This window comes from Rhinatrema bivittatum, chromosome 2, assembly GCF_901001135.1.
Source record: "Rhinatrema bivittatum chromosome 2, aRhiBiv1.1, whole genome shotgun sequence".
In the NCBI taxonomy this organism is placed as follows: domain Eukaryota; kingdom Metazoa; phylum Chordata; class Amphibia; order Gymnophiona; family Rhinatrematidae; genus Rhinatrema; species Rhinatrema bivittatum.
In genome coordinates, this window is record NC_042616.1 from 463,498,724 (window position 1) to 463,512,498 (window position 13,775).

At 45.5% G+C, this 13,775-nt stretch overlaps 1 protein-coding gene across 2 annotated transcripts in view; it reads right to left on the reverse strand.

The window, feature by feature from the left end:
- Window positions 1–13,486, reverse strand: part of RNF152 (ring finger protein 152) — a 130,554-nt gene extending 117,068 nt beyond the window's left edge. For both annotated transcript variants that reach the window (XM_029590482.1, XM_029590480.1), the window contains exons 1-2: window positions 13,160–13,486; window positions 12,724–12,830 (exon numbers count right to left, since the gene is read on the reverse strand). The gene's annotated coding sequence lies outside the window, so the exon portion shown is untranslated. The remainder of the gene's footprint in view (window positions 1–12,723; window positions 12,831–13,159) is intronic.
- Window positions 13,487–13,775: the final 289 nt, after the last annotated feature.

Consider the following 13,775-nt stretch of genomic DNA (forward strand, 5'->3'; position numbering starts at 1 on the left):
TACCTACAGTACCTGAATGTAATCCACTTTGAAGCGCTGAAAAAGTGTGAAAAGCAGAATATAAATCTAAAATAAATAAATAAAAAGTCCACGTCCAGAGGATAGGCAAGAGGAGGCGTCACTGACAGGCTAGGATCAGATCCGGTGGCAAGTGGAAGTCGTGGCAAGCAGCATAGAACTCTGGACACAGAAAGGTATATAGCATAGTCGATCAAGGCAGTGGTCAGGGCACGGAGAAGGCAGGCGTAGTCAATCAAGGCAAGGGTCAGGGCACGGAGAAGGCAGGCGTAGTCAATCAAGGCAAGGGTCGGGGCACGGAGAAGGCAGACGTAGTCAATCAAGGCAAGGGTCAGGGCACAGAGAAGGCAGGCATAATCAAGCGTAGCAGAGGTCCGGGGTTGGAGATAGGCTGAAGAGTAGTCAGGCGTAGCAAAGGTCCGGGATTGGAGACGAGCTGAAGAGTAGTCAAACGTAGCAGAGTCGAAATCCAAAGAGTCAGTCCAACATTTAGACGAGACAGGAATGAGGGAGACAGGAACCGGGAACCACAGGAATCAGGAACACAAAATAGAGATGGTTCTCTATCAGCAATGAGTACTCGGAGTACGAGGAGACCTGTTGCAAAGGCAACACTATGGAGCAAGGCCTGAGCTTTTATACACTGAAGAGTCTGACGTCAGCATCCGGGGCCGCGGCCAGGTTCCCGCCGCACGCCCTTTAAAAGAACTAGTGATGCGCGCGCCTAGGGAGGGGTGCGGCGCCGATGGCGGTGTCTCTGTAGGCCACGCAGAGAGGCCCGACGAGCAAGGACATCTTGGCCGGCAACACTGGGGACCATGGCAGAGCCGGAGGCACCGGAAGCGACCCGAGGTCGGAGCTGGCGGCCCACCACCGCCAGCGAAGAGGAACCAGGAGCTGGAGTCCACATGAGAAGGTGAGAGGGCCGCGCCGCGGGTCTGTCGCGGGCGGCACGCGTAACACTATATACAGACCGAAACAAATAAAACCAATACATTTATTTATTTATTTATTTATTTAAAAATTTTTATATACCGACATTCATCCAGGATATCATATCGGTTCACAGTTCATACATTTTCTAGTGTGATGCACCTTTAGTATGAAAACATAACTTTCCTCTACAATGCATGCTTTCTTTTATAATCACAGAATGCTGTGTGCTAGAAAATCAGAGTTGCCTCCCTGGTGATGCTTTGTCCTTCCGCTGATCCTTACAGTGGGAACCACACCATGGGGAAGCTACTGCCTAACAGGCGTCTGCTGGACGGTCAGAGTGCAACCGACCCTGCAGCACCTGGAGGAAAAGCCATGAAGGATAAGGAAAATAAAACAAGAAGTTCCAGACAAAAACGAACAGAGCCTACCCGCTCATATCCTCATATATGGGTGGATCCAAAAAATCCCTCTGCCCATCAGAATTCCCTAGCTCCTGCTGACATGTCCTGCAAATTTGGTGTGGCTAGGACAGCAAGCACAAAAGGTAGCAAGGACACTGCACTGTGAACGTATACGTTTTGTTTTGTTTTTTTTGTGCTTGGAAAAGCAGGCTAAAAATGGTACTGTGCGCTCTCTAAGATACACAATACCATATGTCCCGAAGCCCTCCCGTCCAGCTGGCCGTGCTGAAATGCCGCTGCAAACCAGCACACTCATTCCAAAAGAAGAAAGAGAGTCACACAGAGGTAAAAATGCAAATGCTTTATAATATATTTGTAAGTACGATTCTGTGAGCCTTTTTTTCCCCCCCTGATTAGGTTATCTTCTTCTCAGTTTGATCATCAGAGCCATTTGATTTTGATTGAATCTGATTTGAATAAAACGCAGATCATGGCAGGAAGGTGGAATAGACAAGTGATTCTCACTGAGTAATGACAGGGAAGGACAATTCAGCCCTAACTCCCATCTCCTCTCTGACTCCTAAGCATTACATTCATTAGCAGACCTCGTTTATAAAGAATACCTGCACAGTTGGATTCAACCTCTCCCTCACCTCCACTTAGGTGAAGGTGCTGCACAGGAACTAAACTGCAGCCATTGTATGCAGAACGGGAAAAGCTCTAGGTCCAGTTAATCATGCTGTTGAGTAAATGATCTTTTTTGAACCCTTGCCAAAGCAGCACAGTGAAGCAGATGTGTTGTCAAATCACGGGTGGATTCTGGTGTGCGTTACACAGAGTACGATCACAGAGGGAAGGGTCTCAGACACAACAATAATAATGTTGCTTTCGATTCTGTGCAATCATTTTCAGCCAGGATTAGAGGATATTAATCAATCATGGAACATAACCATTCCATAAACCGCATTCCTGAAATACCTTGTAGATGGTGACTAAAGAGGGTCATGAGAAAGACTGGGCTAACAATCAACTCTAGTAACGTGCCCAAGGGGCAAGCAGATTCCTAGTCAGTTTTCACACTGTATACGATCATATATAATATCCATAATTAATACATAATAGAACAGGTCTGTATGTTTAGAATTACAGCTTAATTAGTTGAACCTCTAGAATTAAGGATCTGCCCAGTGCTTGGAAACAAAGGGCCAGAATTAAGTTTAAGAGAAAAGATGGGCAAAAATATAGTGTAAAATGCCTGTAAGTTAGCTTGCTTGCACAGTTTTGAAAAAGTACAGCTTTAAACCGAGGATGTAATTTCCTGCAATTTCAGGAAAGCAAAAGCTTTCCACAGGAAAAAAAAGAAAAACAGATAATTGTGCAAGCAAACTGTTTTGCAAAGAGAGCTATTGGAACTTTTGCCTGAATGTTCTAAAGTTAAGAACGTAGGTCCCACCGTATTTGTTTGAATAGTTTCCTGCTTCCATTATTTTTTTCTTGGGATTTTTTTCTATCCAGAACATACAGGAATGTATTTATTTGTTTGACATAGCTTATATGCTGCATCCCCCAAAACACATTGTTTGGTGCGGAGTACAATGTGCGACACAAACAGCAAAGGAGCAAATCTTAAAAAAATAAAGCAGACAGTAGTATAGGCAAATAAGGAATTATTTAAAAAGCATCTCTAAAAAGCAAAGCCTTCCCTTTCTTTCTAGAATCCTTTATATCCTTGTCCTCCCTGAGCTCTACTGGCAATGCACTGCACATAGGAAAAAGCTCCACCTCGGTCCTGCTGCTGCTTAGGCTCTCGCTGGGTGGGAGAGGGGAATCGGTAGCAGCCGTGTCCCACGTGATCTTAACAACACAAGATGGCTCATGCCAAAACATCTTTCTTGCAACTGTACAAGGATACGCCACATTCAACAGTTTGTGTGTGATCATTTTCTTGGGCAAACGGCACAGAACATCACAACTGTGGGAGACTGACTTGCCAACTTTTTATGCCCACAACACGTGTTGTCCCTCCAAAGAGATACCGCAACCTGACTCGAAAAGCTGACGCGGTTGAAGAGAAAGCCAGCTTTTAATGATTTTTTTTTGTTGTTGTTGTTTTTTTTGTAATTTGGGGGCTTCCTTCTAGGGTACTGACACCTCCACTTCCACCTCTGTTCCTCGCACTGGCACGGGCCCAGTCGGGAAGCTGATGCCCACATGTACAGCCCCCTTTGATGGGATCGACAAAGGATCAGAACATGGCAGAGAAAAACAACAAAAGTCCTCTTATCATTCCAAAGTAGTGCGTCAGCAGGACCCCGAGATATCGACAAGGCTGGCTCTGCAGACTGGGTCACATGTTCCCTGTTATGTACGATGACATACGCACGCACGCAGTACAGCAAAGCACTCTTTGAACGTGCATTTCACAGAGGAGAATGGACGGGGAACTACCAATAACCAAACGGTACTGGCACCCAAGTGCTCTTCTAAAGTCACCAAACCACAAAAGCAAAGCTCTCATGACACCAGTTCATGGCTCGTCATGGATGAGACCCCAGCCGTTGTTCTCTTTTTTTTTAAAATTTCCCGAGGCCGCCTGGCTTTTACTAGAAATCTCAGAGATCCGAAAAGGGCTGAGAGCCACATAGTGACTGCCCGAGGTCAGTGAGGCCTTTGTTGTAGTCCTTGACTTTTGGGTTTTAACCGTACCACTGTTTCCTGTAGTTTTGTGAAGTAGTGCCTTTGCGGTGTCAGTCCCTGTGGAGATCTAGGCAAAGTTGGGGGAAAAAAACCAAGCTGAACACGATCCCTTTTTGTACTGCACTAACTTAATACGTTTGCGACTAGCTCTGCTCCCTTCATCAGGTCAACGCAGCAAGAGCTAAAGATAACTTTGCCGGGATGTACAAGCAAATCACAGGTTTTCAAAGCTGTAAAGTGTTGTAATGCGTAATGATGGCAGGGAGATGTGTTTGGGGAGGGGTAAGAAATTTGAGAGAAACAAACAGCAGAATTTAGAGCCCTGAAAAGATTACGTCCGGCGAGGGGTGAGGAAACCAGAGTTCCTCCCTATTACGTCCCTTTGCACTGATTTCAAAACATCTGATCATTTTAATTCCAAATGTCTTACTTTCTTGGTTAGTTCTGAAGTTCTTTTTTTTAGTATCCTGATCATAAGGTCATCGTTGCTGAGGTTTGGCTGGAGGATAAAAAAAATATGCAGTTTTATACATTTATATATTCTAAAACGTATGACATGATAAACTGTAACAACTGGAGGGGGGCGGCCTGAAATCGCTGGATTTGAACTCTAGAAAGAGATGTGTTTGCTTCTCTCCGCTATGAGGCAGAAATCCGTCTGCGGTTCCTAGGGCTTTCATGCCTGTGCCATGACGCTGGAGACTGTACAACCTCCAACAGGGTCAATCAGCAGCACAGAGGCTCCCTGAGAAGCCAGGAGATGCAGAGCTGCCAGAAAGAACGAGCACTCTTCTGGCACATATCGCCCCATCTCGCATTATGAGCACAATGCATGTGAAGTGAGGACGGGCCAGAATTTCTCCCTGTACAGGTGTAGAGTGCTGAACCGCAGGGTGATGCGCACAGAGCATTTCAAGCAATTTTAAGCACCTGCAGCTCCTCCCACCAGGGTATTCAGTGCCAGGAAATGCCCTCTCTAAATGCCATTACAACATAAGTATTCCCATTTATTAGGAAAAGCACGACCTACCCGTCTCTGCACTGAACAAGTCAGGGCCACAAATTCAAGTCTCTCTACCACTGACTATGTGCAACCCCTAATGAGTCGTTTTATGCCCTCTTCCCTGTGTTTACCTGCAGAAACATAGAAAATGGCAGCAGATAAGCACTGCGGTGCCCTTTCCTGATTCAATACTGCAGAGCAAACCAACCCGATCTCAGGCTTTGCGTACATGCCCTCGCATCTAAGGACTCTCTGTGCTTATTCCAGGCCTTCTTGAGCTCTGTTTCACAAACGTTAAAGGAAACTATGTTCAGATTATTGTTATGCAGCCACTCCTGGAGGTGCACCTTCCCAGTACGGTTTTCTGGATATGCTAAAATGAAAGGAGAGGCACTCCCACCACATAAAGGAAACCCAACATGAAGGTGGTGGAACCTAAAAGAAGTCCAGAAAAAATATAAAACAAATACTAAACTTCTAAAGACAAGTTTAAGTATCAACCAACCAACCAAGACTTCAAACAACATATCATAAAAACAATAATAATATGTAAAAGGTGGAAACAATTTATAAATCTTAGAGTAATCTGAATGGCAGATGAAATGTAATGTGGAAAAGTGCAAAGTGTTGCAGAGAGGGAAACCAGTTACAGGTACACGATGCTGGGTTCTATGTTGGGCGTCGCCAACCAGGAAAAGGACCTTGGAGTTCTTTTGGACAATACATTGAAATTCTCAGCTCAGTGTGCGATAGCATCAAAAAAAGCAAATAGAACATTAGGAATGATCCAAGCGGGAATGGAGAATGTCATATTGAATTATCGGGCTATGGTGCAACCGCACCTAAAGTATTGTGTGCAGTTTTGGTCGTCCCAGCTCAAGAAAGACATAGCGGAACTAGAAAATATTTAGAGAAGAGTGACAAAAATGATAAAGGGATGGAACAGTTTTCCTATGATGAGAGGCTACGCAGGTTAGGGCTCTTCAGCTTGGAAAAGAGACGGCTGAGAGGGGACATGATAGAAGTTTATAAAATCATGGGTGGGGGGGAGCAGATAAATAAAGGAAAGTTATTTACCCTTTCAAATAATACTAAAACAAACGGACACTCCATGAAAAAAACCTACAGATTTAAAACAGATCTAGAAAGTACTTTTTCACTCAGCGCACTATCAAGCTGTGGAATCTGTTGCCAGCGGACATCGTCAAGGTGACCAGTATAGTGGGCTTTAAAAGAGGTCTGAACAAGTTCCTGGAGGAAAAGTCCATAACACATTATTAGCCAGGTAGAGAAAACAGTAACAGGGAGAGGGTAACCGGAAATAGAATTGGCCACTGTTGGGAGACAGGATGCTGGGCTTGATGGACCTTGGTCTCACCCAGCACGGCATTTCTTATGCTTCTAATAAGCCGGTATCAGCATCGAAACACACGCAAGCCTTCTCTGAGCATGAAAACGCTGATGCTGCTTTAAGTACAACCCATCAAGTGACTTTCCCATTGATACAGACTTCCCTAGCTAACATATCCTGGTCAGCATAGATATATATTCCTACTGTGGTATTTCTGGATTGGAAAATGATCCTGAAGAGAAATCTTTTCTCCCAACACAGGACTCCTCTATTTCCAATGATTTGGAGACATTTTCCCAACATACATTGTTTCAACACAGCTTGTATTTTTATTTGTTTTAATATCCCTGAAGCAGGCATTGGTTGCCGAAACATGGCCATGACAGGACTTCACTTTTATCTTACAACCAGTTCTTTTTATTTGATTGCAATCATTTAGACCATTTTGACTATCGTTTCTTCAATGAGTTTATTGTTAACTATTGAATGATTTATAAATTATTTCCTGCTTTTACATAATTATTAAATTGTTTTTCTGATATGTTGTTTTAACCCTTGGTTTGTTGATACTTAATAACGTCATGACAGATATTATTTGTTTGTGTTTTGCTGGACTTTGTTACACACTCCCTGTTCATTGATCGAGGGGTAGAGTAGGATGGCAGGATGGGACATGGGGCAGTCTTCTCCCTAGCTAGCCCCCTTCCCTGCAGGTTGTGCCTTTGAGTGCTAAGGGCCAGTAGGAAACCAGTGTGGCGACAGTATATGGGAAATCTGAGAAAAGGCTAGCTCAGGCAGAGCAATGAACAGTCAGGGTTAGGCAAAGCTGTGAACAGGCTGAACCAGGCAAGCCACTGGAAAGACTGGATCAGGCAAGGCTGTAGACAGGCTGGACTATGCGATGCAGGGTCTGTGAGCAAATATAGAACAGGGACAGGATGCAACAATACTAAACTAGGTCAGGGCAGGACAGAGACAGGACAGGAGTGGAACAAGACAGAACACAGGCCGAGAAAGGCATCACAGAACGAATACACCAGAAGGCAGCTAGGCATATGGCCTGTAGGCCACTAGGTAACAGAATTAGGCCAGATAGGCCACAAGAAAGACAAGGCAAGGAGCAAGAAGGCCAGATAGTCACAGGGCAAGGCAAGGCAAGAAGCGAGAAGGCCGGATGGTCACAAAGCAAGATAAGGCAAGGAGCAAGAAGGCTGGATGGCCTTAGGGCAAGGCTAGGAGCAGAAGGTCCAAAGACCACAAGGCAAGACTAGGAGCAGAAGGCCCAAAGATCACAAGGCAAGGCTAGAGGAAAAGTAGCAAGAAAGACAGAGGCCAGGACAAGGAGCCAAAGGTAACTCCATGAACCGATAAGGGCCCAGGGCAGAGACCTGGGCATGGTGAGAACAGAGAGCAGAAGCTTGGCCAACCTGGAGAGTATATTTGTTGAGGTCCCCTGGTGGAGGGAAGGCTGCAAGACAGGCTGAGTCCAGTGACGGATTTAGGATTTTGGCACCCCTAGGCACTGTTGGAGCTGTGGCCTCCTGTCATATCTCTCTTTCTCCCCAACCCCAGCCCCCAAAGTTGGACAACAGGGAACAGAAAGTCTAAGGCAGAGTTCCCCCTAGTTTCCTATGGCAGCTCAGGGGTAGATCCTGTGGCAAAAATTAAAAAATTCGGAAGCAAACTGGTGAACAGTTCCATGGTTTTTAATAAATTATAAAAATTAAGTAATTTTAAACTATAATTGTTAGTATAATTTATGTTAATTTTGATTGGATGAAGAAAAGTGATCTCAAGTATCAGTTAAGGGAGGAGAGCTCAGGGATGGGGGAAGAAAGGGAGGAGGATCAGAAATGGGGTGAGAAGAGAGGGGGGTGGGATGTGAGAGGGAAAGAAGTCTAGGGCTAAGGAAGATTGGAAGAGAAGGAAGAGAGAGGGATGCTCTTGGATTGAGGAAGGGGGGTGAGGAATAAGAAAGGTTACAGGATCTGGGGAGAAGGGAGAGGAAGGAAGGAAGGTTCCAGGATCAGGGGATATTATCCATGATCAAGGGAGGGAGGATTTGAATTGCAGTGGATGGGAAGGAAAGAAGGAAGATGTCCCACCATGCTCCAGGCAGGCAACAAGTTGAAAATTAGAAGCCAAAATGTCCGATTTGGATTCTTTATTATAGAAACAAGTATCTTTGGATAGCCTGACTCAGGCTGAGTTTCGCCCTCTTACAAGGGGGCTGCGTCAGGAGCTCAACTTCATCAGATGAGGAATTCTGAATGTTCAAATAATGTGTAAAAGAGGTGCATCAAATGGTCTCCGAGTCATTGTACCAGTCAATGTTGTGCTGTAATCTGTTTGTTAACAATATTGCCGCGATTAATAGCCAAATAGCTGCGAGCAGTTCAAACAGCAATCTGTATTGTTTTGTGCGCGAAAAAGGCTCTTTGCATAGCGAGTATTGCCGCAGTAAACTCAATCTCCCAAGACTTTCCAAAAGACTTTCCAAAAGTCCCTGGTGGTCCAGCGGGGGTCTGGGAGCGACCTCCTGCACTCGGACCGTCGGCTGCCAGTAATCAAAATGGCGCCGATAGCCTTTGCCCTTACTATGTCACAGGGGCTACCGGTGCCATTGGTCAGCCCCTGTCACATGGTAGGAGCACAAGATGGCACCGGCCGTCCATTGCTCCTACCATGTGACAGGGGCCGGCCAATGGCACCGGTAGCCCCTGTGACATAGTAAGGTCAAAGGCTAGCAGCGCCATTTTGAATACCGGCAGCCGACGGCGTGAGTGCAGATGACTCCCGGATCCCCCGCTGGACCACCAGGGAGTTTTGGTAAGTCTTGGGACGGTCAGGAGGGTGGGGGGTTTGTTTAAATTTGCTCCTTTAGATGGCCGAATAATTCGGTGAAGATTCGTTGTATTCGTGGGGAATCGCGATACATTTCGCTTCCCCATGAATACAACGAATATGGCTCTATACGTTGTGGATTACCAATACGTTGCAAACGAATGCACACCCCTAGTAAATATGGTGAGGACCCACGTGGCCAAAAGAAGAGCTAGAGAAGCACTTAAAGCCCCACCAGTCTCTCTTCCAAATTTTAAAACAAATGGGAATGGTACCATTACAAGGCACCAGCTCTTGCAGGAGAAGGGAGAAGCCAATGTGGTGTGGGTGGCTGGATCAGTTAGTTACCTTGGCTGCCGCATGCGACTGCCAGAGCTGATGATCCCAGCACTCAGAGTGAGTTACATCCAGAGCTCGGTGCACCCTCTCACCATCTCACTCAGCCTGGAGATAATGGTAGTGGCCTGAAAGACTCAAAGATGGGGAGGATGAGGAGGTGCTGTGTGCACAGTTAGTTCTGCGCCAGTGGGTCCCAGCTATCAGTGCCCTGCATGCTGCCCATTAATTACCACCCTCCGGGGCTCCTGCTGTAGCTAGGAAGAGGCATGTGTGATTACACGTGTTTTCAGAAAGGAGTTCCTGTCAGTTTAAGAGCCACCACTGGTGTCTCTTGTTGCTGCAAGGTGCTGAGAGCAGAACCCGGGTGCCGGCCTGGATCTGAGCACAAAGCACACCTGATCAGGTCTAAAGGCACACTGATATGCCATGACTCACTGATCTAGAAGCCAGAAAAGTGTTACCAGCACATGTGGGTCATTCATGTACTAAAGAATTTTTCTCATTTTGTGTCCATAGAAAAAATGTTTAGTATGTAGGCATCTAGATATGGCTATATGTTCTGTGGGGAAAACCATGATTCTGAGACCCGCCCCCTCCTCTGACATCATCGCAAACAGAGCCGGGCAGTTTGAAAGGCACCAAGCAAGCACCCCTTCATGCAACCCTTTGTGTTATTTCTTTAATATGCTCCTTGTTATAGCTTTTGCTTAATTGTTAAGAACTTTGATTTTGATGGTTTATTTTTGTAATCTCTTAGCCTCAGGTACAAACATTTTAGATTGTAAGCCCTTTTAGGGGATAGTGAATTACCTATTGTACCTTATTGTAAACCGATGGGATATCTCTTTTTGAAATGAACATCGGTATATAAAAATCGTAAATAAATAAAATAAATAAAATATGTATATTGTAAAGTAGCAACTTCTAATGCACACTGGGATCCAAATGCTAACTGTTAGCTGCATCATGAGCTTTCATCTCAACACTCCTTGGCCCAACTTTCAGTCTAACCCCATCATTCATCAAAAAAAGTTAACACATGAGCCTCATAGTAATTAAATATTTATATCTCTATAGGAGGGCCACCTGATAGGTTGAGGTGAGGTGTTTATGGTGGTTTAGGGTTTAGGGGCCAGTTTCACATGTAGAGTGAGACGTACGAACAGCACAGTACACTTTGGTGAAGATTTGACGTCATTTGGAGTGAGGAAAATCTCAAAAAGATGAAAATTTGTACTATGTTCTCTCACCCTATTTTGATAGTATCCTGTTATAGAGTCCATCAAGCTAGGGTGAAAGAACATAGTAGAAATGTCATCTTTGTGAGACTTTCCTCACCCCAAATGATGTCAAATCTTCACCAAGGTGTACTGTGCTGTTCGTACGTCTCACTCTATATGCGAAACTGGCCCCTAAACCCTAAACCACCACTAACACCTCACCTCGACCTATCAGGTGGCCTTCCTATAGAGATATAAATAGGTGCACACAGTAAGGCCCTCCCCAGAGTCTCTCTCTCTTTCCCCCTCCCTCCCTCCCAAAAATGGCCAAAACGCAATGCCAAAAACCATTTCAGACCTATCGCGCAGCTTAACTGCAGGGAAAAAGTTGTAGTTATTTCCAGTGTTAACGTGCAATAGCAGGTGCTATGCTTTCACACTGCACCATAGGGCTCCTAATTTTACTAATGCATTTGGTAAATGATCCTATAAAGTTGTCAGCTTGCTTCTACATTCTGTCATGCCTTGTGGTGGAGGTGAGGGAAGGGAGGTTATTTAGGACCCTACGATATGTTCCAAAGGGATCATCCACATTCTCAAACACAGGTAAACTCCTCCAAAATCCCAACGGCACACCAAAAGGTGTTCCTTGGATTTCCCCACTTCATCTCACAACCAAACAGGAGGGAAAATCCCAGCAAGACAACTACAAACCTGTGTTTTATATTCCCTTATTGTATTTGACATCAAGAGAGAAATTTATTCTTAATGCTTCCTATGTCTTCTTGGTGTTCCAATAAAATGGATAACAGCATCAAAGACCTTTGATGTCTCTGTCTGCTCCTAGCACTACAGAGCCTCAGATGATTCCACTTTTTACACCTCTGAATCAACTATGTATGAAAAGTTATGATTACAGATCAAGAAATATGTCTATCTTAAAGATAGGTGACATCTTCTGAAAATTCAACTTTACTTTCTCAATTATTTCTGCCTACTAGGGGCACTGCAAAGGCCCATGTGTATACATAAAAATGATACATGCTACAGTATGCTCCTGATCTGAAGGTTACCTACATATTTTTTCCTGTCTCCGATGATCTGACCTAAAAACCTGACCAAATGAAAAGACCAAAAAAAAAAATAATAATAATAATAATTCTCCTTGAGAAATAAAAAGAACAAAAAAAAGATGAGTTCCATTTCTGGGATGGAAAAACCTAGTAACGGTGAAAGCCTGAGCTGATGGATTATAAGGTTTCACACCGTGGAATTAATGGGACCTTAACAATGCACTGTTCCTTTGTTCTCATCCACCACACATTTCTGATATAAAGCAATTTACCACAAGCTAATCTGTTATCTTGTTTTAAACAAATCTGCAGTTCAAAAAGACACACGGCACTGCTTCAAATCCAAGTCACTGCACAGGATTAAAGGCACGGTGTGCAAAACGAAGAAGCAAGAACATCATACGGATTCTTCCGGTGATATCTTCCAAAGACATCTCAGACGCAAAGAAGCAGGTTCCAGTTCCTCAAAAGCGCGCACGATTCTCTTATTTTGGGAGAACAATAAGCACACCTAACCCTTTCGTCTATTGCTATTGTCTGGGGCGGGGAGAGCGATCAGAAAAATACATGAGAATGCTGGGGACAAAAAAACATGCTGCTGAGCTATTGTACACAGCCGGACGCCTTTCTGTCCCCCTTTTACATCGATCTTTAAGTCATTTCGATTGTTCTTAATCAATGAACCAGAAGTGCCCATCACCTCTTACTCTGGCACCAGACTGACAGAAACACAGACGTAATGTGCAGACAACGGAAGCCTCGGTGCTGCCACCAAAAGCCCTGAGATCGCGCCGCCTCCCCATGTTTGCGTGGGGTTTTTTAGGGTCTTCTCGCTTACCTGCACGTCTTAGGATGGGCCATTTCTCCGGGCCAGCATGACGACCCCCTCCGGGCAGACACGGACGGGCAGGCGGCCGGGCTCGGACACCGAGCTGTGTTTCTCGCCTGCAGTGGACGACAGGCAGCAAGGGTTACACACACTCACTCACACACCACACACACACACACACACACTCAGCAGCCAGGCTGCAAATCCAAACAGCCCCTTCTCCAACTATGCCTTCCCCCCCCCTCCCGAGTACAGAAATAGAGACTCATGCAGCCCTTCCCCCACCGACACATGCACGCTCCCCCCCTTCCAAACTGAAGAGAGAAAGCCAAATTGGCAGACGGTAGCTGTTTGCCAACACGACGACCTGGCTGCGCACAAGCGCTGGCTTCTTCAGGGGGAGGTTATGTTTGGCACCCACCCCCTGCCCCCTTGAAGCTCGCACCTGCTAGACGTCCTCAGCTGTGCCCTCTTGCACCGCAGGCGCTGCTCGGCGCCCTTTTCCTCCCACTGTTTTGCCGGAGGCGAGGCTGGCTACGATTGCAGCTCGGGTCAGGTCCTTGGTTCCCTCCGGTAAGGGACAGATTCCGAACTAACCCCGCATCGATCGGCTCTCGCTAACTTCTTGGGTCGCAGAGGGAGGGAGGGAGAGAGGAGGAGGAGGGTGGGGGGGAGTCCGTGGGACCCAGCTCCGGAGAACGAGCCGGAGGGATGACAGCTGCTTGCGATGGACCAAAACACATCTGGGGGCACTCCTACTTCCCTAGTGCTGTCACGCCAGCAGCGCAGATCCGAACATACAACTTAAAAACAAAAAAAAAAGGGCGTCTCTCTTTTAGCTTTCAGAAAAAAAAATGTAATACCACTTCCCCTCCCCCACCTTTTATTTATGTACACATTTTTTTTTTTTTTTAAATCTGCTGTTCTACTCCTTAGGTCTTTTATAACTGCAACATAGAAAACCACTTAACAAGCTGCCAGCTGAGCTGACCCATATTATGACTTTTCGTCAGATTAAAGAATAAAGCTTTAGAAAATCAAGGATTGCATTACAAAATAAA